General features: G+C 40.7%; 1 protein-coding gene across 1 annotated transcript in view; it reads right to left on the bottom strand.

Moving 5' to 3' along the window:
- AVEN (apoptosis and caspase activation inhibitor) overlaps positions 1-26980 on the bottom strand; it is a 193775-nt gene that overhangs the window by 88570 nt on the left and 78225 nt on the right. The gene's annotated exons all lie outside the window — the stretch shown is intronic.

The following is a 26980-nucleotide window of genomic DNA, read 5'->3' as shown; positions in this document are numbered from 1 at the left end:
CTTCTAGTCTTCAGAACTGTGAGAAAGTAAATTTCTGCTGTTTAAGCCAGCCAGTCTATGGTATTTTGTGACGGCAGCCTAGATGATTAATACAAATGCTTCACACACACACACACACACACACACACACACACACACACACACGCACACACACACATAACCACCTGAGAATTAAGGTACTAACTTTGAAAATTAAGGAATTTAAAAGAAAGTAAATATATTCACATAAGTTTTTAAGAGAAAGGAAGGATTTCTTGAAGTAATAGACCTGAAAGAATACAGGGAAATGCCGGTAAATTTGGTTACTATAAAATTTAAAAGTTACATTCAACAAAGGACACCATAAACCAAAGTAAAAAACAGGCCTTTCTCTTCCCGTCATGTGAGGGCAACAATGAGAAGTCGGCAGTCTGCAACCTAGAAGACAGCTCTCATCTGAACCAACCATACAAGCACCTTGATCTTGGACTTCCCAGCTTCCACATCTGTGAGAAGTTTCTGTTGTTAAAAGCCACCTAGTTCATAGTGGTACTTTGTTACAGCAGCCCAACCAGACTAAGGCAGATGAAGACAAATTTATTAATTTTTCTCTTTTGTTCATTTGGAGTCCTTTCTAAAACACACTCACCCAACTCAGGATCTCAAAGATTTTCTTCTGTTTTGCCCAGAATTTTTAAAATTATAGCTCTTACTTTCAGGTCTATGATCCATTTTGCTTTCATTTATTAAATTGTGCAAGGTGCAGGCCATTCCCTGGGAGAAACTATCTTAACACATGCAGCTAATCAAAAATTAACATCTAGTTCTAGAGTATACAAAGAACTCCTACAAATCTAAACTACTTGCTGGACGTTTATATGGAACCTCTTAGCAGCACCTTATTAATCAAATTGAGAATGCACTAGTCATATAATCAGAATAAATGATAAAGTTGCTTTTTAAATGAACTCGAGATGTCTTACCACCAGCATCAAGTGTCCTGCCAAACCCCCAGTGTCAGACATGCCTGTTTCCTTTAACAGCACCGTCACTGTCCCGGCCACTAAAGCCTTGAAAACTCCCAGCAGTCTTTCACTCCTCCCTCTGAATTATCACTAAATCTCCAACGTGATCACCAGAATTTGGTTCAATTTTAAGAATCAGTTATAATTCATGAATTGCCAGAGTATAAAACGGCACCATTTTAGGAGATATGATAAGCTAGAAATCAGTATCAATTGTTTTCTTTACGGAGTAACACGTACAGCTGAATAAAATATGCTAAAGACAGAGTCCTCTACAGCAGTAAACTCTAAAGGAACAGGGAGGGAGAGAAAGAGGGAGGGAGGGAGGGAGGGAGGGATCACAGCCACCCTAAGAAGTTGCAAAATGCACTGGCAAGAATTTTAAACTAGGAATCAGGAGACCCAAATGCTAGTCTAAACCCCACCATAAATTAGCTGTGAATGAAGTGAGCAGCATAAAACCCCTAGTCTTCAGCTTTCTCATTCTCAAAAATAGGGTGAAATGATTGTTAAAAGCTCTAAAATTCTATGATTCTATAAACTCTTCTCCACAGATGGGGGAAATGTGGCACAGTGAGCTGAAAATAATAATTTGGACTGAACAGGTAATGTAGATCAGCATCTCAGTTGCCTTTTAACAATCTTGAACAACTATTAAGGTACTTATTATCTCTTTTAATATGTAAAATTCAAGAGTATAAAATCAAGTAATACCAAATATTTCAAGAAAACAAACTTCCTTTTATTTTTCCTTTCATCAATCAATCTTTCACTTCCTTCCTGTGTTCTGAAGCACAAATACAATATTAGGAGTTCCTGACTGGCAGGATATCTTCTCCCCATTGTTCTCTGTCCCCAAAGTAGACTTCAGTCATACCTAGGAAACTGGGGAGGAGGATGCACACGTAAAATATAGTTGAAATGTTTGTGTGATCTGTCAGGTTTCATTTCATTTGGACCATACATCCTTCTTGTAACCTACAACAAACTGGCTCTAGCAATTCCTAGTCCATCTTTCTACAGTTTGTTCTACAGAATATTAGTCCTGCAAGATGCCCTAAGAAAAAAGAATGCCAGGAAAGTTTCAGAAACGCTGCATGCTATACCTCATTCTTGAGCAATTAAAAAAGAATGTGCGAGGGCTTCCCTGGTGGCGCAGTGGTTGAGAGTCCGCCTGCCGATGCAGGGGACACGGGTTCGTGCCCTGGTCGGTGAAGATCCCACACGCCACGGAGCAGCTAGGCCCGTAAGCCATGGCCGCTGAGCCTGCACGTCCGGAGCCTGTGCTCCGCAACGGGAGAGGCCACAACAGTGAGAGGCCCGCGTACCGGGAAAAAAAAAAAAACTGAAAATGGACAAATCTTAAGATACACTATACAAAAGAAGAAAAATCTATGTGTAAAAAACATAAGACTTATGGATCAACAGTCTTATAGTCAGCATTCATACTGAAAACATAACTCATCACTTGAATTAAGACTGACTTAGATCCACACAAGATGGGCCAATACTTGCAAAAAGTAGAACACTTTGTTAGCTATCTATACACTTAAGTTTTTCAGCATTTGCTTTCTTGACAGTAAGAGTTCTTTCTTCCTTCAAGCCATGTCAAAGAAAAAGAAAATAAAGGCACAGCCTACCCTAAATCATAATCATCAAAAACACTTGGTCCTAGGGGATTAGCTAACAAAACGGTGTCTATCAAGTAGTCATCAAAACCCACTCTACAAATTCAGTGACACAAATCATCATGGTATTTGAAGCCTTACTGTCAGATCTTGAAGAAAAATCGAAATAAAAATTCTCAACCTGTCCTCATTAAACAAACTCACACTGGCTTCCCTGGTGGTGCAGTGGTTGAGAGTCCGCCTGCCGATGCAGGGGACACGGGTTCGTGCCCCGGTGTGGGAAGATCCCACATGCCGCAGAGCGGCTGGGCCCATGAGCCATGGCCCCTGAGCCTGTGCGTCCGGAGGCTGTGCTCCGCAACAGGAGAGGCCGCAACAGTGAGAGGCCCGCGTACTGCAAAAAAAAATAAAAATAAACTCACGCTAACTACATCCAATTACAACTATTACTAAATATGAAAGAAAAAGCAGTGAGTATTATCTATCAAAGTCAACTTCTATGATTGTGTCATTATAGGATCACTTTTTTTGTTTTTTTTACATTAATGCATATTCTTCTTGCTGTCAATTCACATTTACCATCCTCCTTCAAGCTCCTATTCAAAAAGATCACTTTCAGGAAATCTTGTGTTACTGACATAATTAGATTTCACTCTCCAGCTAAATGCCTGTGGCACTAAATGTTGAAAGATTAAGTTGTTCTTTGTGACATGCTGCTTTGGGAAAATGTTCTTTATCTTCATGTATGTGCATGAATTCTTCTCAACTAGATTATTCTGAGGAATTCTTTTACAATTCAGGGCTTCTCAAATGTTTCTACCAAAGTACTCCTTTTGTCAGAGGATCTGCCTACAGAAGCAAAATTTACCTGAAGTCTTCTGTTTTACCTTTAAAAGTCATTCAAAATGTAAGATTCAATACCACAGTACATTTGTTTTAACATAAAAATAAAAATGTGTTAATGTTGGTGAAGATGTGGAGAAACTGGAACACTTGTACACTACTGGAAGTCTGTAAAATGTTGTGACTGCTATGGAAAACAGTATAGAGGTTCCTTCAAAAAATATAAAAAAGAACTACCACATGATCGGGACACTACATAATGATCAAGGAATCAATTCAAGAAGAAGATACAACAATTGTAAATATTTATGCACCCAACATAGGAGCACCTCAGTAAGGCAAATGCTAACAGCCATAAAAGAGGAAATCAACAGTAACACAATAATAGTGGGAGACTTTTAACACTCCACTTACACCAATGGATAGATCATCCAGACAGAGAATTAATAATGAAACACAAGCCTTAAATGACATATTAGACCAGATAGACTTAATTGATATTTATAGGAAATTGCACCAGAAAGTAGCAGAATACACTTTCTTCTCAAGTGCATATGGAACATTCTCCAGGATACATTACATCTTGAGTCACAAATCAAGTAAATTTAAGAAAACTGAAATCATATCAAGCATATTTTCCTACCACAATGCTATGAGATTAGAAATCAATTACAGGAAAAAAACTGTAAAAAAACACAAACACATGGAGGCTAAACAATATGCTACTAAATAACCAAGAGACCACTGAAAAAATCAAAGAGGAAATCAACAAATACCTAGAAACAAATGACAATGAAAACATGACAACCCAAAACCTATGGGATGCAGCAAAAGCCGTTCTAAGAGGGAAGTTTATAGCAATACAATCCTACCTCAAGAAACAAGAAAAATCTCAAATAAACAACCTAAACTTACACCTAAAGGAACTAGAGAAAGAAGAACAAAACCCAAAGTTAGTAGAAGGAAAGAAATCATAAAGATCAAAGCAGAAATAAATGAAATAGAAATGAAAAAAACAATAGCAAAGCTCAATAAAACTGAAAGCTAGTTCTCTGAGAAGATAAACAAAATTGATAAACCTTTAGCCAGACTCATCAAGAAAAAAAGGCAGAAGACTCAAATCAACAGAATTAGAAATGAAAAAGGAGAAGTTACAACTGATACCGCAGAAATACAAAGGATCATAAGAGACTACTACAAGCAACTACACGCCAATAAAATGGGCAACCTGGAAGGTATAACCTTCCAAGACTGAACCAGGAAGAAACAGAAAATATGAACAGACCGATCACAAGTAATGAAACTGAAACTGATTAAAAATCTTTCAAAAAACAAAAGTCCAGGACCAGATGGCTTCACAGTCGAATTCTATCAGACGTTTAGAGAAGACCTAACACCCATCCTTCTCAAACTCTTCCAAAAAATTACAGAGGGAGGAATGCTCCCAAATTCATTCTATGAGGTCACCATAACCCTGATACCAAAACCAGACAAAGGTATCACAAAAAAAGAAAATTACAGGCCAACACTGATGAACAGAGACGCTAAAACCCTCAACAAAATACTAGCAAACCAAATCAAACAACGCTTTAAAAAGATTATACACCATGATCAAGTGGGATTTAATCCAGGGATGCAACGATTCTTCAATATACACAAATCAATCAATGTGATACACCATATTAACAAATTGAAGAATAAAAACTATATGATCACCTTAATAGATGCAGAAAAAGCTTTCGACAAAATTCAACACCCATTTATGATAAAAACTCTCCAGAAAGTGGGCACAGATGGAACCTACCTCAATATAATAAATGCCATATATGACAAACCCACAGCAAACATTATTCTCAGTGATGAAAAACTGAAAGCATTTCCTCTAAAATCAGGAACAAGACAAGTGTGCCCATTCTCACCACTATTATTTAACACAGCTTTGGAAGTCCTAGCTACGGCAATCAGAAAAGAGAAAGAAATAAAAGGAATCCAAATTGGCAAAGAAGAAGTAAAACTGTCACTATTTGCAGATGACATGATACTATACACAGAAAATCCTAAAGATGCCACCAGAAAACTACTAGAGCTAATCAATGAATTTAGTAAAGTCACAGGATACAAAATTAATACACAGAAATCTCTTGCATTCCTATACACTAACAACAAAAGATCAGAAAGAGAAATTAAGGACATAATCCCATTTACCACTTCAACAAAAAGAATAAAATACCTAGGAATAAACCTAGCTAAGGAGGCAAAAGACCTGTACACAGAAAACTATAAGATACTGATGAAAGAAATCAAAGATGACACAAACAGATGGAGAGATATACCATGCTCTTGGACTGGAAGAATCAATACTGTGAAAATGACTACTATACTACCCAAAGCAATCTACAGATTCAATGCAATCCCTATCAAATTACCAATGGCGTTTTTCACAGAACTAGAAAAAAACATTTTACAATCTGTATGGAAACACAAAAGACCCCAAATAGCCAAAGCAATCTTGAGAAAGAAAAACAGCTGGAGGAATCAGGCTCCCTGACTTCAAACTATACTACAAAGCTACAGTAATCAAGACAGTATGGTACTGGCACAAAAACAGAAATATACATCAGTGGAACAGGATAGAAAACCCAGAGATAAACCCATAGATTATGGTCACCCAATCTATGACAAAGGAGGCCAGAATATACAATGGAGCAAAGATAGCCTCTTCAATAAGTGGTGCTGGGAAAACTAGACAGATACATGTAAAAGAATGAAATTAGAACACCCCCTAACACCATACACAAAAATAATCTCAAAATGGATTAAAGACCTAAATGTAAGGCCAGAAACTATAAAACTCTTAGAGGAAAATATAGGCAGAACACTCTAAGACGTAAATCACAGCAAGATCTTTTTTGACCCACCTCTTAATGAAAATAAAAACAGAGATAAACAAATGGGACCTAATGAAACTTAAAAGCTTTTGCACAGCAAAGGAAACCATGAACAAGACAAAAAGGCAACCCTCAGAATGGGAGAAAATATTTGCAAATGACAAAGGATTCATCTCCAAAATATACAAAGAGCTCATGCAGCTCAATATCAAAAAAAACAAAAAACCCAATCAAAAAATGGATAGAAAGGGCTTCCCTGGTGGCGCAGTGGTTGAGAGTCTGCCTGCCGATGCAGGGGACACGGGTTCGTGCCCCAGTCTGGGTAGATCCCACATGCCACGGAGCAGCTGGGCCCGTGAGCCATGGCCGCTGAGCCTGCGCGTCTGCAACGGGAGAGGCCACAGCAATGAGAGGCTTGCGTACCACAAAAAAAAAAAAAAAAAAAGGGTGGAAGACTTAAACAGACATTTCTCCAAAGAAGACAGGTGGCCAACAAACACATGAAAAGCTGCTCAACATCACTAATTATTAAAGAAATGCAAATCAAAACCACAATAAGGTATCACCTCACACCAGTCAGAATGTCCATCCATCAAAAAATTTACAAACAATAAATACTGGAGAGGGTGTGGAGAAGAGGAAACCCTCATGCATTGTTGGTGGGAATGTAAATTGATACAGCCACTATGGAGAACAGTATGGAGGTTCCTTAAAAAACTAAAAATAGAATTACCATATGACCCAGCAATCCCACTACTGGGCATATACCCAGAGAAAACCATAATTCAAAAAGACACATGCACCCCAATGTTCATTGCAGCACTATTTACAATAGCGAGGACATGGAAGCAACCTAAATGTCCATCAAAAGAGGAACGGATAAACAAGATGTGGTATATATATACAATGGAATATTACTCAGCCATAAAAAGGAACGAAATTGGGTCATTTGTAGAGACGTGGCTGGACCTACAGACTGTCATACAGAGCGAAGTCAGAAAGAGAAAAACAAATATATATTAGCGCATATACATGGGGTCTAGAAAAAATTGGTATAGACGACCTTATTTACAAAGCAGAAAGAGGGACACAGACATAGAGAACATAGAAAACATATGGATACCAAGGGGGAGTAGGATGAACTGGGAGATTGGGATTGACATACATAGACTATTGATACTATGTATAAAATATATACCTAATGAGAACCTACTGTGTAGCACAGGGAACTCTACTCAATGCTCTGTGGTGACTAAATAAGAAAGGAATTGAAAAAAAAGGGGATATATGTATACATATCGCTGATTCGCTCTGCTGTACAGTATAAACTAACACAATACTGTAAAGCAACTATACTCCAATTAAAAAAAAAAAAACTACCACATGATCCAGCAGTTCCACTTCTGGGTATATACCCAGAAGAATTGAAAGCAGAGTCTAAAAGAAATATTTGCACACCTATGTTCATAGCAGCACTATTCACAATAGCCAAGAAGAAGCAACCCAGGTGTCTATTGACAGAAAAGCGGATACATGAATTGTGATGCATACATACAACGGAACATTATTCAGCCCTAAGAAAGGAAGGAAATTCTGTCACATGATAAACATGGATGAACCTGGAAAACATTATGCTAAATGAAATAAGCCAGTTGCAAAAAGACAAATGCTGTGTGATTCCACATATATGAGGTATCTAAAATAGTCCAATTCATAGAAACAAAAAGTAGAATGGTGGTTACCAGGGGCTGGAAGAAAGGGGGAAAGGGGAGTTGTTATTTAACAGGTATAAAGTTGCAGATTTGCAAGATTAAAAAGTTCTGGACATCTGTTTCACAGCCATATGAATATATTTATCGCTACTGAGCTATATACACTTAAAGATGATTAAGGTGGTAAATGTTACATTATGTGTTCTTTACCACAATTTTAAAAATTTTTAGTCAATTTGTCCCAAATCTTCAAGTAAAATTGATGTTACCATATTTACTCAATATACACAGGCACCTTACTGAATAAAGCAGCCTCAGCTGCCATGCAGCTCTGAAAGTGGCTCACAGAACAAAACCTCCTTCTCTCAGCTCCCCTCCTCAATTCACCAGACATCAAGCAAGCAGTGAGACTGTGGTAACTGAAAGAGAATATAAAGATTAAGTAGGCCATGATCCCTGCCCCTGAGCAGATCAGAGAAACCAGCTGCACCGAGCTCAGTGCTGGGAACCTATTATCCGTGCAATGGATCAACCAGTTCTACAGTTCTCCTCAATTAGCTGCTAAATGACAGGAGAAAAGTGGGATTTCTCAGGACTGAAGTTTCTCTGGGCAAACTTCCCCTATAGTATAGCACAAAGAACAATACCCACATGTGGGACAGAAGAAGTCAGTATAAATTGTAAAACATTCAACTAACCCAAAGTTCTTTTGTTAAAAGAAAAACTTGAAGTAAAAATGAAAGAAACGCCCTTCCACTAAAGCAGATATGTATAAAGAATCCTTAAGGCACTTAATAGCCTAGCAGAGCAGGGACGGACTCTGCATAGCAACAAGAGCGAGCAAACGCCGTCCAACAGAATAAAAATATGCAACCCAATAAAATACAAAATTTATGGCTGTGATAACTATAAAGAAATGTGTTAGTACAAATTCCAACACTTTACCCATCAGACCAGTTGAATTCAGTACTGGGCAATGTCTCGTCATGACAGCACCCGGAGTTGTCCCGTGAACAGTAATAAGCCGTGTTACTTTCTGGTGGGTCTTTTCGTGTGCGGCAGTATCAATTTTGTCATAAATCTTAGTTATTTCGTCTCTGGGTACAACCACAAGAGACAGTCTCTAAGACCAAGCTTCCTTTCCTTCATAATGGTATATCGGCAGGTTGCATTACCACAGAAACAGCTTTACTTCCAATGGTATCTGATAACATGAGCATTATGGGAAAAGCAGCTTTGCTCCATCCTCAGGGTCTCATCTTAGGCCTTCATCATTTCTGGATTATTGCAAAAGCCTCCTACCTGCTCTCCCTTCCTCCAGTCTTGCATGCCTCAAACCCATCCTAGTTTACACTCAGAGTTAATCTTTCTAAATCCAAAACTTATCACCGCACTCCCCTGCTTAAGACCTTCCATGGTTCACAAAGCCTTCAGAATCTCTGACACGGCACAGGAGAGGCTCTTGATGATTTAGTCCCTATGTGACACATTAAAAAAAACCAAACTTCATTTTTAAAAAATTTCAAATTTACAGAAACATTGCAAGAATAGGAAAAAGAACTTATTCTTGTGGAATCTAAAATATGACACAAATGAACTTATCTACGAAACAGACTCAGAGAACAGACTTGTGGTTGCCAAGGGGGAAGGAGGTGGGCAAGGGAAGGATTGGGAGTCTGGGGTTAGCAGATGCAAACTATTATATACAGAATGAATCAACAAGGTCCTACTGTATAGCACAGGGAACTATGTTCAATATCCTGTGATAAACCATAACGGAAAAGAATATGAAAAAGAATATATATATATGTATAACTGAATCACTTTGCTGTACAGTAGAAATTAGCACAACATTGTAAATCAACTATACTGATTCTTTCATCCAAATTCACCACTCATGAACCCTAGGACACAACCTCAGTGAGAGCAGGAACTGCATATTTCATTCATAGCGTCTGGCACAGTGAAGGAGGAACTGATGAGGGGCCCAACTTCTAGTTAAAAAGAGTGGACCGAACACAAATGTTACTCTACTCCCTCCTGAACTCTCACTTAAATAACCGTTAAAGTCATTTTCTAAAGAAACATAAATCCATAAGGACAAAGAGATGACAGCAGCCAAATGGGGGAAGACAACTGACCCAGCAGCCCGAGTCATGTGAATCTCAGAAGGGCAGCCCAGAGGAAAGGCTTAGGAATGGAGGCACGGGTGTCTCTGATGCATGGGTGCAGGGAGGGCTGCAAAGGGAAAGGCAGGTTGAAAAAAATCTTAGAAAGAGCCATCAGGCTCCCCAGAGCTCCCGCCCAACCCTACACAAGCATGTAACCAACTCTCCCTCCAAGGCCAGCAGGGAAACTTCTCTAGAGAAACTGTTCACCTGATGGACAGCAAGCAACTACTCTGTGCCAGGCTCAGTCCTAAATGCCCAGAAATCTCCATGGGATCACAGCCAAGGCCTGCCCCCATGGAGCTTCCGCTCTAGTGGGGAGAAACGAGCAAGTGGCCCTGTGATAACTGCTCTGGAGCAAGGTGCAGCAGGGCAGGAACCTGACAGAAAAGAGAAGTGAGCCACGCAGATACCCAGGGAAAGATCACCCCAGACAGACACAGCAGGCTGGCTGCACAGACCTCGATGGGGGAGCACGCTCAGTGGGCGAACCACGCGGAAGCTGATGTGGTGTGTAGGTGATGGGGGAGGGGCCAGATCACAGAAGGACCCGCTGGAGCAATGATTCCCTTAACCTGGCCTCACTTCGGAAGCACCTGGAGAACTTTAAAAAATGTGAGTGAGTCCCACCCCAGAGTTTCTGATCCGAATTTTGATAGGTATGAGGTGTGGCTGGTCATCGGTAGTTTCAAAATCTCCGTGGGTCGTTCGAACGCGCAGATGAGGTTAGAACCATGGAATCAGAGGAGCTCTGGGCTCAGGGATGCTAGGCGTAGCTGTGGGAGGAAGTGGGGGGCTCCACTAAAAACGGGGAGACTAAGTAAAAGGTGACGAACTCCCAGCCCCTCCCGTCTCCTTTCCCATCTAACTCCAAGTAACCACTGACAGGAAACCCGGGCAGCCAGACTCCTACACATCTGCTGGAGACGGACATGGGCAAAGAGCCACAGTGAAGGCTCCCAGCGTGAGGCAGGGAAAGCCAAACAGCTGGGGTGCTCCCTGGGCTTTAATTGCTTAAAAACTGAGAGATATACATACCCCAACGAGCAGAACAGGAAAAGCGCAAAACCATCATAAGAGGCTGAGACAAAAAGATGAAGAAAATAGAAATATCTGTAATATGTAGACGTATTTGGGGACTATGTAATTAAATAAGTGATTTAACCATGAAGTATAATCGCTTAGACTCCCTTGGACGCAATCATTTGGAACAAAAATGATAGCGAGGCTGTATCTGTGATGCATGGAAAATACTGTGATAATAAGTTTCTACTATTTCTAAGGTAGAAAATATATGAATAATTCCAACAGTTTTAAAGGTTTTTCCTTTCCAAGAATGACATAAAATTTTTTAAAACTATATGTGATTACATGTTCAAATATATATACAATGAGATATAAACATGAGACCACATGCTGTTTCTAAAAATATCTAACACACTTATAAGAATATCAAATTATGTCTCTTAATTGCCTATGTCAGCTGTATCAGTTGCTATACTAACTGATGTAAAGAATCAAGCACCTTGGGCTTCCCTGGTGGCACAGTGGTTAAGAATCCACCTGCCAATGCAGGAGACACGGGTTTGAGCCCTGGTCCAGGAAGATCCCACATGCCGCGGAGCAGCTAAGCCCGTGCGCCACAACTACTGAGCCTGCGCTCTAGAGCCCGCAAGCCATAACTACTGAAGCCCGTGCGCCTACAGCCTGTGCTCCACTGCAAGAGAAGCCGTCACAATGAGAAGCCTGAACACTGCAACGAAGAGTAGCCCCCGCTCGCCACAACTAGAGAAAGCCCACACACAGCAATGAAGACCCAATGCAGCCAAAAATAAAATTAATTAATTAAATTTATAAAAAAAAAAAAATCAGGGCTTCCCTGGTGGCGCAGTGAAGGCAGGAGACATTGAAGGCAGGAGACATTTGCCCAAAGGTCTCCACATCCATTTCTTCTTGAGTAGTTTGTGTCTTTTAAGGAATCTGTCTGTTTCACCTAAGCTATCAAAATCATTGGCATAAAGATGTTTACGATATTATCTTATAATCCTTTTAAAATCTGAAGGCTCTATATTGATATCCTCTCTTTCTTTGTTAACACTGGTAATTTATGTCTTGCCTCTTTTTTTCCTTGATCAGTATGGCTAGAAGTTTATCAATTTTATTGCTTTCTTCAGAGAATCACTGTTGACTTCATTGATTATCTCCATTATTTTATTTTTTTTTATTTATTTATTTTTTTTGCGGTACATGGGCCTCTCACTGTTGTGGCCTCTCCCATTGTGGAGCACAGGCTCCTGACGCGCAGGCTCAGCGGCCATGGCTCACGGGCCCAGCCACTCCGCGGCATGTGGGATCTTCCCGGACCGGGGCACGAACCCACGTCCCCTGCATCGGCAGGCGGACTCTCAACCACTGCGCCACCAGGGAAGCCCCTCAAAACACAATTTTGACTATGGCAACTTCTCCTGCCTAAGTACTTTTAATGGCCAGTCTTTACTGCACAGATCTCGTCTTCTTCATCTTTCATCTCCGATATCAAACAGGGTGTTCTATGTTATCCACCCTCTTCCATTAGCTTCTTTAACTCTCTGTTATTGCATTAGGTTATAGCAAACTTTCTGAACAAAAACTGGCTTTTGAACATATAATATTTTATTTTTTTAATATTTATTTATTATTTATTAATTTTTGGCCGCACCGGGTCTTAGTTGTGGCATGCGTGCGGGATCTTAGTTCCCCGACCAGGGATTGAACCTGGGCCCCTGCATTCGGAGCATGGAGTCTTACCCACTGGGCCACCGGGGAAGTCCCTGAACATATAATAAAGATGTTCAGCTTCACTTAGAATGAGAGATCTGAAAATTAAAACTAAGTAAGATATTATTTTTCATCAGTTTGGCAAAGATAAAGTTTGACGATACATTATTTTGGCTAGGGTATGGGGAACTATTCTCATACATTGTTGACGAGAGCGTAAATTAGTACAATCTTTTTAGAGAATAATTTGACAATATGTATCAGAAATGACCATAACTTTGACCCAGCATCCCATTTATCCTACAGAAATATACATACAAGATATATATGGAGAATACTCACTGCAGCATTGGAACAGCAACAGGTGGAGAATAACCAAAATGTCTATCAACAGGGCGATGGTTATGTAAATTGCAGTATAGCCACACAATGTAATTCTAAAGAGTCAAAAAGAATGGTGCAATCTCTGTGCAATGATTTTTTTTTTTTTTTTTCAGTACGCGGGCCTCTCACTGTTGTGGCCTCTCCTGTTGCGGAGCACAGGCTCCAGACACGCAGGCTCAGCGGCCATGGCTCACGGGCCCAGCCGCTCCGCGGCATGTGGCATCTTCCCGGACCGGGGCACGAACCCGCATCCCCTGCACCTGCAGGCGGACTCTCAACCACTGCGCCACCAGGGAAGCCCTGTATTGATATATTTTAAAAGTAAATTTTAAATACGTAAATGTCTAAGGAACATCAATATTTTAAAGATGCCATTAAGGCAGAAGGCATAACAATAAAGAAAGTAACAATACTTTTAAGGAATACTTTTAATATCTTTTAATAAATATCTAAAAATATTACACTAACCAGGTAAGGAAGAACGCCTTCTCTGTATTCGTGGATACTGTGGCAGGAGACCCCAAGAATGCATCTAGAATAAAGTCTGGTTTTTGAAGGTTGTTTAAGTATGAAAACTCAATTCATTTCAACAAACATCTATAGATGTCCTACTATATGCCAAGTAACCCGCCAGGTGCTGGCGCCTCAGAAATGAAAGGCACTGCGTCTGCCCTCAAGGAACTTAAAAGTCATGAGGGAGACAGAGCCCAAACATTACAAGTTGTCATTACAGGTCATTACCGCGGTTGTGAGAACACAGGTCCAAGGGACAGAGACAACATAGAGAAAGGATTGACTGATTGTAATGGGCCATCCGGGAAAGTTCCAGGAAGGAAATGAGGATGACTGAGGGTCTAAGAAAAAGGGAAGAGTTGGTTAGGGGCGTAATCAGATAAAACAACCGGTAAAAGGGTAGAGAGTCTGGTATGTTCAGGAAACTGTAAGTAGCTGCTATCGTTAAAAGAAGGGTGAACTTGAGAGAGGAGACAGGACCTTGGCCAAGGCCAGATCTTGGGAAGTCTCGTGTGGCACTCCTGTCTACACCTCCAGCACCAAAACCTTTATGAAGGCCTGCCTGGGGGAGGGAGGCCAACACTGTTCAGCCTCCTGGGTTCTGCGTGCTTCACAGTATTCCTGAGACAATTTCTTAACCATTAATACACCTTGACCATGTCAACGTAATACTTACAGTCATTATTCCCTGAGCCAAAAATTAAACAAGCCTTCAAATCCCTTCATTCATTTCCCTTTTCCTCCTTGAGGCATCTCTCATCTCGTTATCCTTGAGCCCATGCTCTTCCATTCTCATCAAACCTGTCTCCTTGAAGGCGGGAGACGTTTTGCCCAAATGACTCCACGTACATGAGAAACAAATTTCCTTCCCAGTCTATGGGAATAGACACAGACTCTCAAATTGAAGCTCTGCATTCACGTCCTTTAGCACATTTTCTCCACAACCTCAGTAATTCTATAACCTCTGTGCTCAGTTTCTAATTCACTCCCTTTCTGAATTCACCTAGCATATACTAAACATAACACTGGACCCTTGTCAAGAATTATGCTACTGATTTTATACCTACTGTATTTCCAGTTTGCCTGAGCGTAACACTGCTCTTTAGGGTTCCAGGAGAATAAAGAGTGTAGATACAAACAAAACAAAATGACCTATGGCATTAATTGTTTATATTATACATCCTCTTCTACTTCCTCTGACTTTGAGCTAAAGATTATCGCTCCTTTTTCTTTCATTTCAATGTCATCCTTTACAGCTTCTTCTCAGCCCACTTACAAGCTCAAGTTTCCTACACCTGATGATGTTTTAAATATTCTACAATCCATGCACACCCTTTCCTTGGCCTTGTCTCTCCCTCAACCTTTGCCTCTTCTCCAACAAACTTCTTAACATGAGCTACACCTACTTTCCCTCCGTTTTCTTCTCACTCATCCTTCAGACCCCAACACCCTGGCTTCTGTACGCATTGCCCCATTGAACTTGGCCCTCGCCAAGGTGACTGCCAAGCCACAACTACTGGCACTTTAAAATCCTCATCCTGGGACTTCCCTGGCAGTCAAGCGGTTAAGACTCCACACTCCCAATGCAGGGGGCCAGGGTTCAATCCCTGGTCAGGGAACTAGATCCCACATGCCACAACTAAAAAAAAAAAAAAAAAAGATCCCACATGCCACAACAAAGATCTGGCACAGTTAAATAAATTAATTTTTTTAAAAAATCCTCATCCTGCTTTACTGCTCTATGGCATTTAACATCTTTGATCACTTCCTTTGCTTTCTTCCTTTCCACCAGAAACTCTTTCTTATCTCTACCCCTCTCTCAAGCCCAAACCCCTCCTCTGTACATCAAATATTGACATTCCCTAGGAGTACCTCTCAGTACAGGTTTCCAAGGAGAATACTCCCTTCCTCTTTTGTGTTCATACCCTTTCTATGTACCTCTGTCAGGTGCTCGGCACATATTTGCATATCCATCCACTCCACTAGCTTGAAAGCTCCTCAAAGGCAGGAACCAAGTCCTGTTCCCCTTTGTACCCCTACCAACCTCCCCAGGGTCCTAGCACAGTACCCAAACACACGGTGTTGTATAACAGATGTTTCTGAAATGAATATCAAATCAGTAATCAAAAGTTAATACAGATTATTTGTATTTTTAAAATATATACACATGTAATATTAAGATTATTCTGTTTACAGTTCCTACAAATGAAATTTATTATTTTTTTTAATGAAATTTATTTTAAATATTTAACCAAATAATAAAAGCTAGAGTATTTATAGTTTATCATTTTAGTTACCTCTACAGCATCTAGTTCATCCGGTCTCAAAGGCTCTAAAAAGTTACCAGGTACTTTCAGCCAAATGAGCCAGCGTGGCCTCAAAAGCTCATTCACTTCATGCCAAACGGCAAGCATCTCTAGTGTCCATTATAGGACAAGGGAGAAGGGGCGGCAGGTGCCATGCTGGGCCACGAAGGTAGCAAGAAGAAGCCCCTAAAGCAACCCAAGGAGGAGGCCAAGGAGATGGACGAGGAAGATAAGGTATTCAAACAGAAACAGAAAGAGAAGCAGAAGAAACCTGAGGAGCTAATAGCAAAGGCCGGGATTTCCCTGGTGGTCCAGTGGTTAGGACTCAGTGCTTTCACTGCCGTGGCCCAGGTTCAGTCCCTGATTGGGGAACTAAGATCCCACAAGCTGCACGGCACAGCCTAAAATAAAATAAAAGCGAAGGCCGTGGTGGAAAAGCTCCCTGGCCACAGGTGGAATACAAATCTGGCAAAAAGTAAGCTGTTCCTTGTGCCTGAGGCAATGATGATCCTTAAATGCATTCCTGTTTAAACATCTGGATTCGCCGCCGTAACATCTGTTGTCACCTATAGCTAGAATGAAATATTGTCTTGGACCCTGCTGTACATTTAAGAAAACACTTTTGTAAAAAACAAACAACAGCAACAAAAAAACAACTAGGGAAAATCTTATTATTTGTCCACTCCCAACTATGAGGGAGAAGGTACTTACGTACTCAATTACGGTCACCCTAGAATAAGCCAAGCAAGCCAGTAAGGCAGAAGAAAATGGAGGTGAGGGCTACTTCCCAAGTTCAAGGACCATGTCCACTACTAAAGTATCACACACACCATGAATACAAAATAATTTTAAGAGGAAATTATTTGGGAAAGACCACGGTAGCACAGGAGGAAAAGTTTGATAGACTTCAAATTTAAATTGCATCTTAACTGAGAAGGATGCTTCTATCCTTCAGGGAAATCACTCTCACCTCTATCTATAAGGTCACATAAAACCACTGCCAAACATTAATTTCCTAAATACCTACCACACACAATTCACTCTTCTCCATTCAAGTAAACACAGCTCTAGAGCTCAAAAATCCATTCAATTACAATAGCAAGATGTCTAGATCACCCAGGGTTTATGTGGCCATAGTAACAAAAGATATATTTTAGAGCCAAATTCTCTTCGTCTGGCCTAGTTTGAATCAGAGTCGGTACCAAGGTGGCTCTACAGATAACAGCAGCTCACAAGCACAGGACTGGGATGGGAGCGGGGGTGATTATCTTCAATTAGAAAAATGCCAGTTGTTTTCCACATCAAAAAAGAAAAAAATCCATCCTAATTTTCAAGGGTACAGGTGGAGAAAGTTGGAAGAAGCAAAGCACTGAGAAGACAGCGAAACACCTTGCAACCTATTCCCTGAGCTATTAAAAGATGACTCCTAAATTTATCCTACTTTGTCTTTCAATATAGAGGCTCGCCCATAATTGGTAGCACCTGTAGTATTTGTTGGTTAGAGGGAAGTGTGAAATTAAGTCTCATTTACTGCAATTTCAGTATTTCTCCTCTTTCTGAGTCAGTCATCAACACGCTCAAGGGCAAAAATTAAGATAAATCTCTGATAAGATATGAAATTGCATAAATAATGAAACAGAATTAACTCTTTTTTTTTAAATGGCTCCCAAACAGCATAAACAGAAAAATAGAGAGTAATCATGCATTAGGTTTTTGTATAACAACTCAACTCAAATTTATCTAATTTTCTCAGATAGTTGAACCGGATATGGGATGAAACTGTCTGAGGAAAACAATACAGACAAAAATGTCAATCAACCAAAAACTACATTTGAGTATCTAACATGGCGCTACAGGAAGACAGCCACATACACACAAGAATGCCACGTCTGACATGACCTTTGTCCACAGGATCTAAAAAAGGAAATAAACAAAACATTTCAAGGACACACACAGATTTCCAGGTATCCCAGTATTAGTAAACAAGATTTTTCCATCTACTTCTAGTCTCACAAGCTCAACTCTTTTTTTTTTTTTTTTTGCGGTACGTGGGCCTCTCACTGTTGTGGCCTCTCTCGTTGCGGAGCACAGGCTCCGGACGTCAGCAGCCATGGCTCATGGGCACAGCCACTCCGCACCATGTGGGATCTTCCCGGACTGGGACACGAACCCTCAACCACTGCAGCCACCAGGGAAGCCCTCAACTCTTCTTAATTGAGATGAATAACACCTGAGTTATCAGTGTCAACATTTCTTAATCATCAGATTCTTAATCATCAGATTCTCTACCTAGACAAGTCCCTGAAAGGACCACTGACAAGTATCAGATGGTTATCTTTCTACAACTTTGCACTGAAAAGGGTACAAAACATCTTGGTTAGTGACTACCTGTCCAAGAATTCAATAGAAAATGATATGCTTACCTTTCAGATACCACAGAGGATACTAATCATGTAACATCACTGCCCTTTTTTTTTTTTTTTTAAATAGCACATACATCCTTGCCTATCAGAAAACCCTATAGCATCTACACTCATCAGCATTCAAAATACTCTCTTAAGGTTTATTTTTTTGCTAAAGCTTTTGCCTTAGTGACTCAAAGAGACTACTGAAATATACTTGGGCAAAGGATTAATTTTTTTTTAAATCTAGATAGCAACCAAATTGTGAGAAAGAAGGAAGATGTAAATTAAGTTGACTTTTTGGGTTGAGCATATAATTACATTCTTTGTTAAGAATGTAAGCAGACAAGAATCTCATTAAGTATTTGGTGCCCTATTTGCCCCTAATACTTATAAAATCTGAAGGCATAATCCACAATGTACAATGCTTAAACCATGAAGGCTGCAGAGAATAACATTCTAGACCAGAAGGTATCTCAGGCAGTTCTCATCTCACCTTCTGCCCTCCAATACTAAACTAGTCATGAAAAAGTGACAATAACCTCATTTTAAAGAGCATCGTGAATTTTAGAATTCTGAGAATAAAGTGAGCAATGAAGCAGAAGTAATAAAAGAAGGATAAGAAATATGAGGGGAAGGGAGGGAATGGGAATTAAAAATAAAAGCACCATTCTGTTAAATTCCACATATTACTTGCTTTTTCAAAATCAAACAGTAGTAGCTCATCTCTCTCCCATAATCAGCAAATGATGTTACCTATTCCTTGGCAACCAGAGAGAGACAGAGGGGTGACTACTGGCCTAAACATTCAGTGATGTAACATAACTCACTATAAGAGAAGCTAAGAGTGGCAATAAGCAACTAAAACAGTAAGAAATGCACTTCCTTTACTAAGCATCTTCAAATGCAAAGTATCCTCTATAAATTAAAGATAGCTGAGAAAAACCTATCCTTGAATGATCATTTGAGTGTGCTAAATTTAATTTAAAACTCTACCCTAAAGCTTTCTTAAGTAAAAAATTGGGGGCATAATTCAACCTTTTATGGTGACCCTGGTCATTATAAAGTGACACTCCTAGGATGCTGGTACCTGTCGGCCTGTTTGCCTTCACTGTAGTGAACGTTTTGAGCTATGGCTTTCGACGTCTAGCTTCCCCGCCTTCTCCCCGACACGAGTTTGCTGCTGTCACTCCTCGCTATCGTCAGCATGCTTGCCCCCATTTTCCCTGCCCTGCTCCAACTTCCTGACCCTACTTTTCAGCCTCCGTGTCTCTTCTCTTGCTTTTCCCTCAACCCCAGTGCCCTTCTCCAACGCGGTCTCTCGCCAAACTCTCTGACGTCTGTCCATCTGAAAGCTGAAAAGTATGGATTTCGGTTCAGTTTTAATTTGCATTTCTCTTATCTTGAGTGGGTTGAGCATCTTTTCACGTTTAAGAGCCATGTGCATTTCATTTCCTGTGAACAGTCTGCTGATAGCCTTTGCCCATTTTTAATAAGGTTGTTAAAACTCACTATATACATACTGGAAATTAGTCCTCTGTGATATGAGTTATGATCCTCCAACTGCCACCACCAGGCACATCATCACATGTATTTTGGCTCTGTTTATGGTCTTTGCCATGCAGAAATTCTTAATTTTTATGATTAAATTTAAGTCTTTTATGGTTTCTGGATTTTGTGTGATATTTAGAAAGACCTTCCCCATTCTGACATTAGAAAAGAATCTGTCAGTGATTTGTTCTCTAATACTTTTATGGGTTTTTTTTTTTCTTTACACTTAAAACTTGACCAGGACTTCCGTGGTGGCACAGTAGTTAAGAATCCGCCTGCCAATGCAGGGGACACGGGTTTGAGCCCTGGTCCAGGAAGATTCCACATGCTGCGGAGCAACTAAAGCCCGTGCACCACAACTACTGAGCCTGTGCTCTAGAGCCCATGCTCCGCAGCTACTGAGCCCGTGTGCCACAACTACTGAGCCTGCGCTCTACAGCCCATGCACCACAGCTACTGAGCCCGTGAGCCTAGAGGTCATGTTCCATAAGAGAAGCCACTGCAATGAGAAGCCCGTGCACGCAACAAGAGAGTAGCCCCGGCTCGCCACAACTAGAGAAAGCCCGTGTGCAGCAACGAAGACCCAACACAGCCAAAAATAAATAAATAAATAAATTTATTAAAACAAACAAAAAAAACTGGACCCACGTAGACTTTATTCACTTATACAGCCTGAGGTTTGCATCCCACTTTTTTCCCAGATGGTGACTCCACTTGGACCAACATCATTGACTGACAAATCTGTCTTTTTCCCAGTGATATGAAATGCTTGAAGTTTGGGGTGTTTGGGGTATTTGTTTATGTCATGATTCTTTGATGCTTAGGATTTCTAGGATAATGGCATTCAGGTAAGCTAGAATTAAGAGCAATTTATACTTTAAAGCATTGCTTTATACCTTCTTAAAGAATTTACCTGTGAGCTCCTTGGGGCAGACACCTTGACCTATGTACCTTTCTGTGACTAGCACACAGTAACTGCTTATTAAAGGTCCTTTGAATGAATAGTGATCTACATTTTTTTAAGACCAAGTATAGATATAGATTCTCTTAGGACTCGGAGGAGAGTTGCATCACTGTTGTTTAATTATGTGTATGTCCCAAAGGGTAGTTTTGCCAAACTTCCCTGTCCACTCTAGCCCTTTCTCCTTCAACAAAAGTCCTTCAGTCTAGTCAAAATGTAGTATCCTCCCTAGAGTCAATTAACATTTTTTTAACGTATTTTATTTATTTTTGGCTGTGTTGGGTCTTTGTTGCTATGCGTGGGCTTTCTCTAGTTTTGGCGAGCGGGGGCGACTCTTTGTTGCAGTGCGCGGGCTTCTCATTGCGGTGGCTTCTCTTGTTACGGAGCACGAGCTCTAGGTGCGCACGCTTCAGTAGTTGTGGCCCACGGGCTCTAGAGCACAGGCTCAGTAGTTGTGGCACACAGGCTTAGTTGCTCCATGGCATGTGGGATCTTCCTGGACCAGGGCTCGAACCCGTGTCCCCTGCATTGGCAGGCGAATTCTTAACCACTGCGCCACGAGGGAAGCCCCTAGAGTCAATTAACATTTAATCACAATTCAACCAGTTATATTACAACCACTATGGAAAACGATTTGATAGTTTCTTAGAAAACTGAACATATATCTACTCTATGATCCAGCATACTCCTAGGTATTTACCTGAGAAAAATGAAAACATGTGACCACAAAAAGACTTGTATGTAAGTGTTCGTAGAAATTTTATTCATAATAACCCACAACTGAAACTAAAACAAATGTCTGTGAACAGAATCGATAAACAATTGTGCTATATTCATATGACAGGACACTGGTTCCTTGGGGAGCAAGGGAGAGAGAGGAAACCGCCTTTCTGGAGAGATGGTCATGTATTCTATCAGCGATTTTCAATATGCTGGCTCTGAACCAGCAGCACCTGGGGACTGTTGGAAATGTAAGCTCAAGTCCCCACCCCAGACCTACTGAATCGGAAATTCTGGGGGTGGGTGCAGCAATCTATGCTTTAACAAGCCATCCAGGTGTTTCTGATGCTCCCTGAAGGTTGAGAGCCACTCTTCTATATCTTGTTTGTGAGGGTGATTACACAGGTGTATACAATTGTCTAAGCTCATCTATATGTTCGCTTAGGATACGAGCATTTTGTAAGCAAGTGACGACTCGATTTTTAGAATTTGGATCTATTTCTTTAAATATTATCTTTAACCCAAATCGATCTCCTCCTCCTGTTTTCTGCATCTTGATACATGGCAAAAGAATCCATCTGGAAGCTTGAATGAGAAACCTCCCTTTTCCACTCCTTCCCCTCCTTTGCTCTATGCACCTCTGGAATGCCCCTCCCTCTTCAATTCTTACCCTCCATTTCTAGTATTTCTAATCCCACACCCTAGTTCAACAGACACTCTTTTTTTTAACCTGGTCTAGCAGAACAGCCTACCTCTGTCCTTGTCTGATTCAGGCTCTAAATTGCCGGAACTATTTCCCTATGTCAGTTCAGTGCTTTCCTGCTGCTTTTCTAAAGACCATGGCTCCAATCTATCGAAAGCACAAAGTCTACACCAAAAACCTTTGACAACCTGGTCACAGCCCAACATATCCAGTCTCATCCCGAGCCATTGGCCCCCTTGGACCTTACACTGCACCAACATTGGCAGTCAAGATTCTCCTCATATGCCAACCATGTTCTTGCCTCCAAATCCTTCATTCAAGGTGCTTCTCGTCTCTAAAATGCCATCTCTCCCACCTCCCTGCCTGGTGTAATCCTAGCTGCCCATTAAAATCAAGCTAAAATATCACCACTTTCAAAGTTCCCTATCATCATACCCCAGGCAGAATTCATTCCTTCCTTTTCTGTGCTTAGATTTTTCTACTTCAGAGAATGTGTATCTATCTATGCCTCACTCTTTTTTACATGCACATTTGAGTCTTCAAGTCAGTAGGTCTAGGTAATCTCTATCACTCCACCACTTAATGACCTTTCAATGGGTCTCTATTACCTACTAGACAAATTGTAAATTCCTTAGCAGAAGGTCCAGTACAAGTCTATCTTCAGGCCCCTTAATATCTCTCTGACCCACGTCTCACACTGTTAGCAAAGCGACAGCCCTCAAAGAACCATGCTCTCCTGAGTTTCCAGACGTTTCCCTGGGCTTCTGCCTCTGCCACGAACATCCTCCCTCCCCCTCATCTCTTCCTCTTTCCCGATCTCCTCCTCTCGTGCTCTCTAGTGAGAGGAGAGTGCTAGGAGTCAAACTACAACAAACCAGTAACAGGGCACCAGGTCTAAGAACGAGGAATAGGCAACAAGGAAGACCAGAAGCTCAGGAAACGTGAGTCAAGGCAAGAAGGAAGAAGGGGCTGAGCTGACCTCTCCCAGCAAATGCTGGAGACATGCGTAAAGCCTGGTGTCCACCTTTGAGAAGCTCTTTCAGTGGAGATTGAACAGACATATAAACAAATGTCTGCAATGCAGTGTATGACAAAAGAATGCTGTTATACGAAAAAGGACACACATCAAATATAGACAGACACATAGTTAGATAAATTAAAGGCATGTCGTGAGATTTAACCAAAGATCAAGGAGATCACTAAGCACAAACTGTTGAACTCCAACACCATCACTGCTGTAATGTATTAACTAGTAAATCCCTGTTGAATTATTTGACCTCAGGCAAGTCATTTAACCCTTCAGAGCCTCAATTTCCTCACTGTAAGATAAGAGAACTTGATCAGATATGGAGGTTTCTTTGAGCAGTAAAATATTCACAAACAAAAGCAGAATCCTAGACACCGTCAACAAGAGGGGAGAGGAGAATGACTTTTGGGTACTCAACTAGATAAGAAAATAAAACCAATGGATGGGATTTTATATTCACGTCGGTGAATATGACATTGAATTTTAAAATCCTGAAAACTGCAGCTTATAATGGATCTGCTGACACAACCTCAACCATACTAGCAAATGCACTCCCATAATCAGGTTGTTATGGCAACTAGAATACTTGGGTTAAAAAGAGGAAGAGAGTGTATGTGTGTGTGTCTCAGACTGCTGCCACTCCTATTATTTTAAATGTTTTACACATATTATCTCAAACTAATTCTCCACTTAGCACACAACAAGCCTCTTGGTTAATGTTTCGCGATAAACAAGAAGAATAAAATGAACTTCTTAAAACTGATTCTTCCGGAGGGGTTCAAAGAGCACCGAGCCAATGTCTACCCCCGACACACCTCCTCTAGAAAACCTCCCTAATCTCTCCAGGTAACACTGTTTCCTCCTGCGTGTAAGCCCCATGTTATTGACTATTCTATAGCCACTTTAGTAACTGTCACACTAAGGACAACACTGTTCGTTTGTATGCTTGTCTCCCTCACTCCACGTCAGCTGCCTGGGAACAGTTTATCCTTAGTCACCCTTGCACAATGATCCAGATATTTTAGGCACTAAACTGTTCAACTGAGGACTAAAGTATCAATCCTATCAAATAATAAATAGGAAATCTCTACAGAACATATTTTACTTTATCAAACATATTTCTTATAAAACATATTTCACTTCTCTTATTATTCATGAGAATTTCTCCTACGAGAGAAAATTGAGAAGTAAATGGTATGTCTCACGGAAAGAATTATAGGCTGGGATTCTGATTCTTGAGGTTCTAATGTTCTAATATATCTACTGTTAACCAGCGGCAAGATCTGCATCCTTGGGTAAACGCCAACCTCTCAGATGCTCAGCATTCTTATCTAGAAAATGAGGTGTCTGGACCATCTGAGGAGAGCCCTTTCTGCCTATGAGCCAGTGCGACCAAGAAACCAAAAAAACGTTAAAGAAATTTGGACATGTCGAAAACCATTCACAGAAGAATTTTTTCTTAATTATTCTCAACCAGGTAGGGGTGGGAATGGAAATATGCATGGGCATATTTTCTCCTAGAGTGACTTTTTCAAACCATACCCCATACAGAGAGATTAATTTATCCACTCCTTTCCTACCTCCCTGGAATACCCGCATGGAGAGAAGTTATGATGAGTATGTGTTACATGTGAATAATGGAGACAAGAGAAAACAAAGTGAAGCTGAAACCACCATTTAAAACAGAGACAAAGGCCTATTACAAAGATTACATATAAGAGTATGTTGACCCCTGCCTATAAAGATTGTATTCTTTCACATGCCCCAAGTAACTAAGAAGGTAAGCCTTACCAGATCCACAGCCCAGCTTGTTCAGTATTTTCTCTAGTGATCTTTCCCCTCCCAAAGCTCCTCCTCAGGGAGCTTCCCCAGTTTCAGCAAATGGCATCTTCATCCACAGTTACTCAAGCCAGACTACTGAGAGTCATTCTCAACGTTCACATCTCCATCACTCCCCAATTCATCAGCAACTTCTATCTTTCATACTTGCAAAATATTCCTTTAATCTGTCCACTTCTTTCCTTTTCCACCGTTATTACCTTGGTCTAAGGAACTGTTATGGACTGAGTGTTTGTGAGCCCCCAAATCCGTATGTTGAATCCCTAATCCCCAATGTGATGATACTAGGAGGTGGGGTCTTTGGCGGGTAATTATGTTCAGATGAGGTCACAAGAGTAGAGCTCCCATGATGGGATTAGTGCCCTTATAAGAAGACGAAGGGACAACAGAGCTTCCTTTCTTGGTTATGTGAGGATACCGAAAGAAGGGAGCCGTTGACGAGGCAGGAAGAAGGCCCTCACCAGAACCTGACCATGCTGGTGCTCTGAACTTGGACTTTCCAGCCTCTGGGACAGTGAGAAACAAATGCCTGTTGATTAAGACACCAGTCTATGCACGGAAACAACCAAAATGTCCACTGAATGGATCTGAATGGATAAAGAAGATGTGATTATATATATATACAATGGAATACTACTCAGCCATAAAAAAGAATGAAATAATGCCATTTGCAGCAACATGGATGGACTTATCATACTAAGTGAAGTAAGTCAGACAGAGAAAAACAAATACCATATGCTATCACTTATATGTGGAATCTAAAATATGACACAAATGAACCTATCTACAAAACAGAAACAAACTCACAGACATAGAGAACAGCCTCGTGGTTGCCAAGAGGGACAGAGGGTGGGGGAGGGCTGGATCGAAAGTGTGAGATTAGCAGATGCAAACTACAATATATAGAATGGATAAACAGCAAGGTCAATAGCACAGGGAACAATATTCAATATCCTGTGATAAACCATAATGGAAAAGAATTTTTTTAAATATGTATAACTGAATCATTTTGCTATACAGTAGAAATCAACACAACATTGTAAATCAACTATACTTCAATTTTAAAGCATACATACTAGTGAATTACAGATTTATTAAACTTGGATTAAGCATTTCTAATAAATTCTTTACTTATTTTTTTTTTTTTTTTTTGCAGTACGCAGGCCTCTCACTGTTGTGGCCTCTCCTGTTGCGGAGCACAGGTTCTGGACGCGCAGGCTCAGTGGCCATGGCTCACGGGCCCAGCCGCTCCACAGCATGTGGGATCTTCCCAGACCGGGGCATGAACCCGTGTCCTCTGCATCAGCAGGTGGACTCTCAACCACTGCGCCACCAGGGAAGCCCTACTTAATTTTTAAAAACACACCAGTCTATGGTATTTTGTTACAGCAGCCTAAGCTAAGATAGGAACCATATTTTGCCTAGATCATCACAATCATCTCCTTACTAGTCTACCACTCTCTTAATTTCTTACGATGCCACATAGGACTCAGATCTTTTAAAAACATGGCAAGGGGACTTCCCTGGTGGTGCAGTGGATAGGAGTCTGCACTCCCAATGCAGGGGGCCCGGGT

The sequence above is a fragment of the Delphinus delphis genome, chromosome 2 (assembly GCF_949987515.2).
Source record: "Delphinus delphis chromosome 2, mDelDel1.2, whole genome shotgun sequence".
Taxonomy (NCBI): Eukaryota; Metazoa; Chordata; class Mammalia; order Artiodactyla; family Delphinidae; genus Delphinus; species Delphinus delphis.
This window is presented reverse-complemented; position numbering and strand designations above follow the sequence as displayed.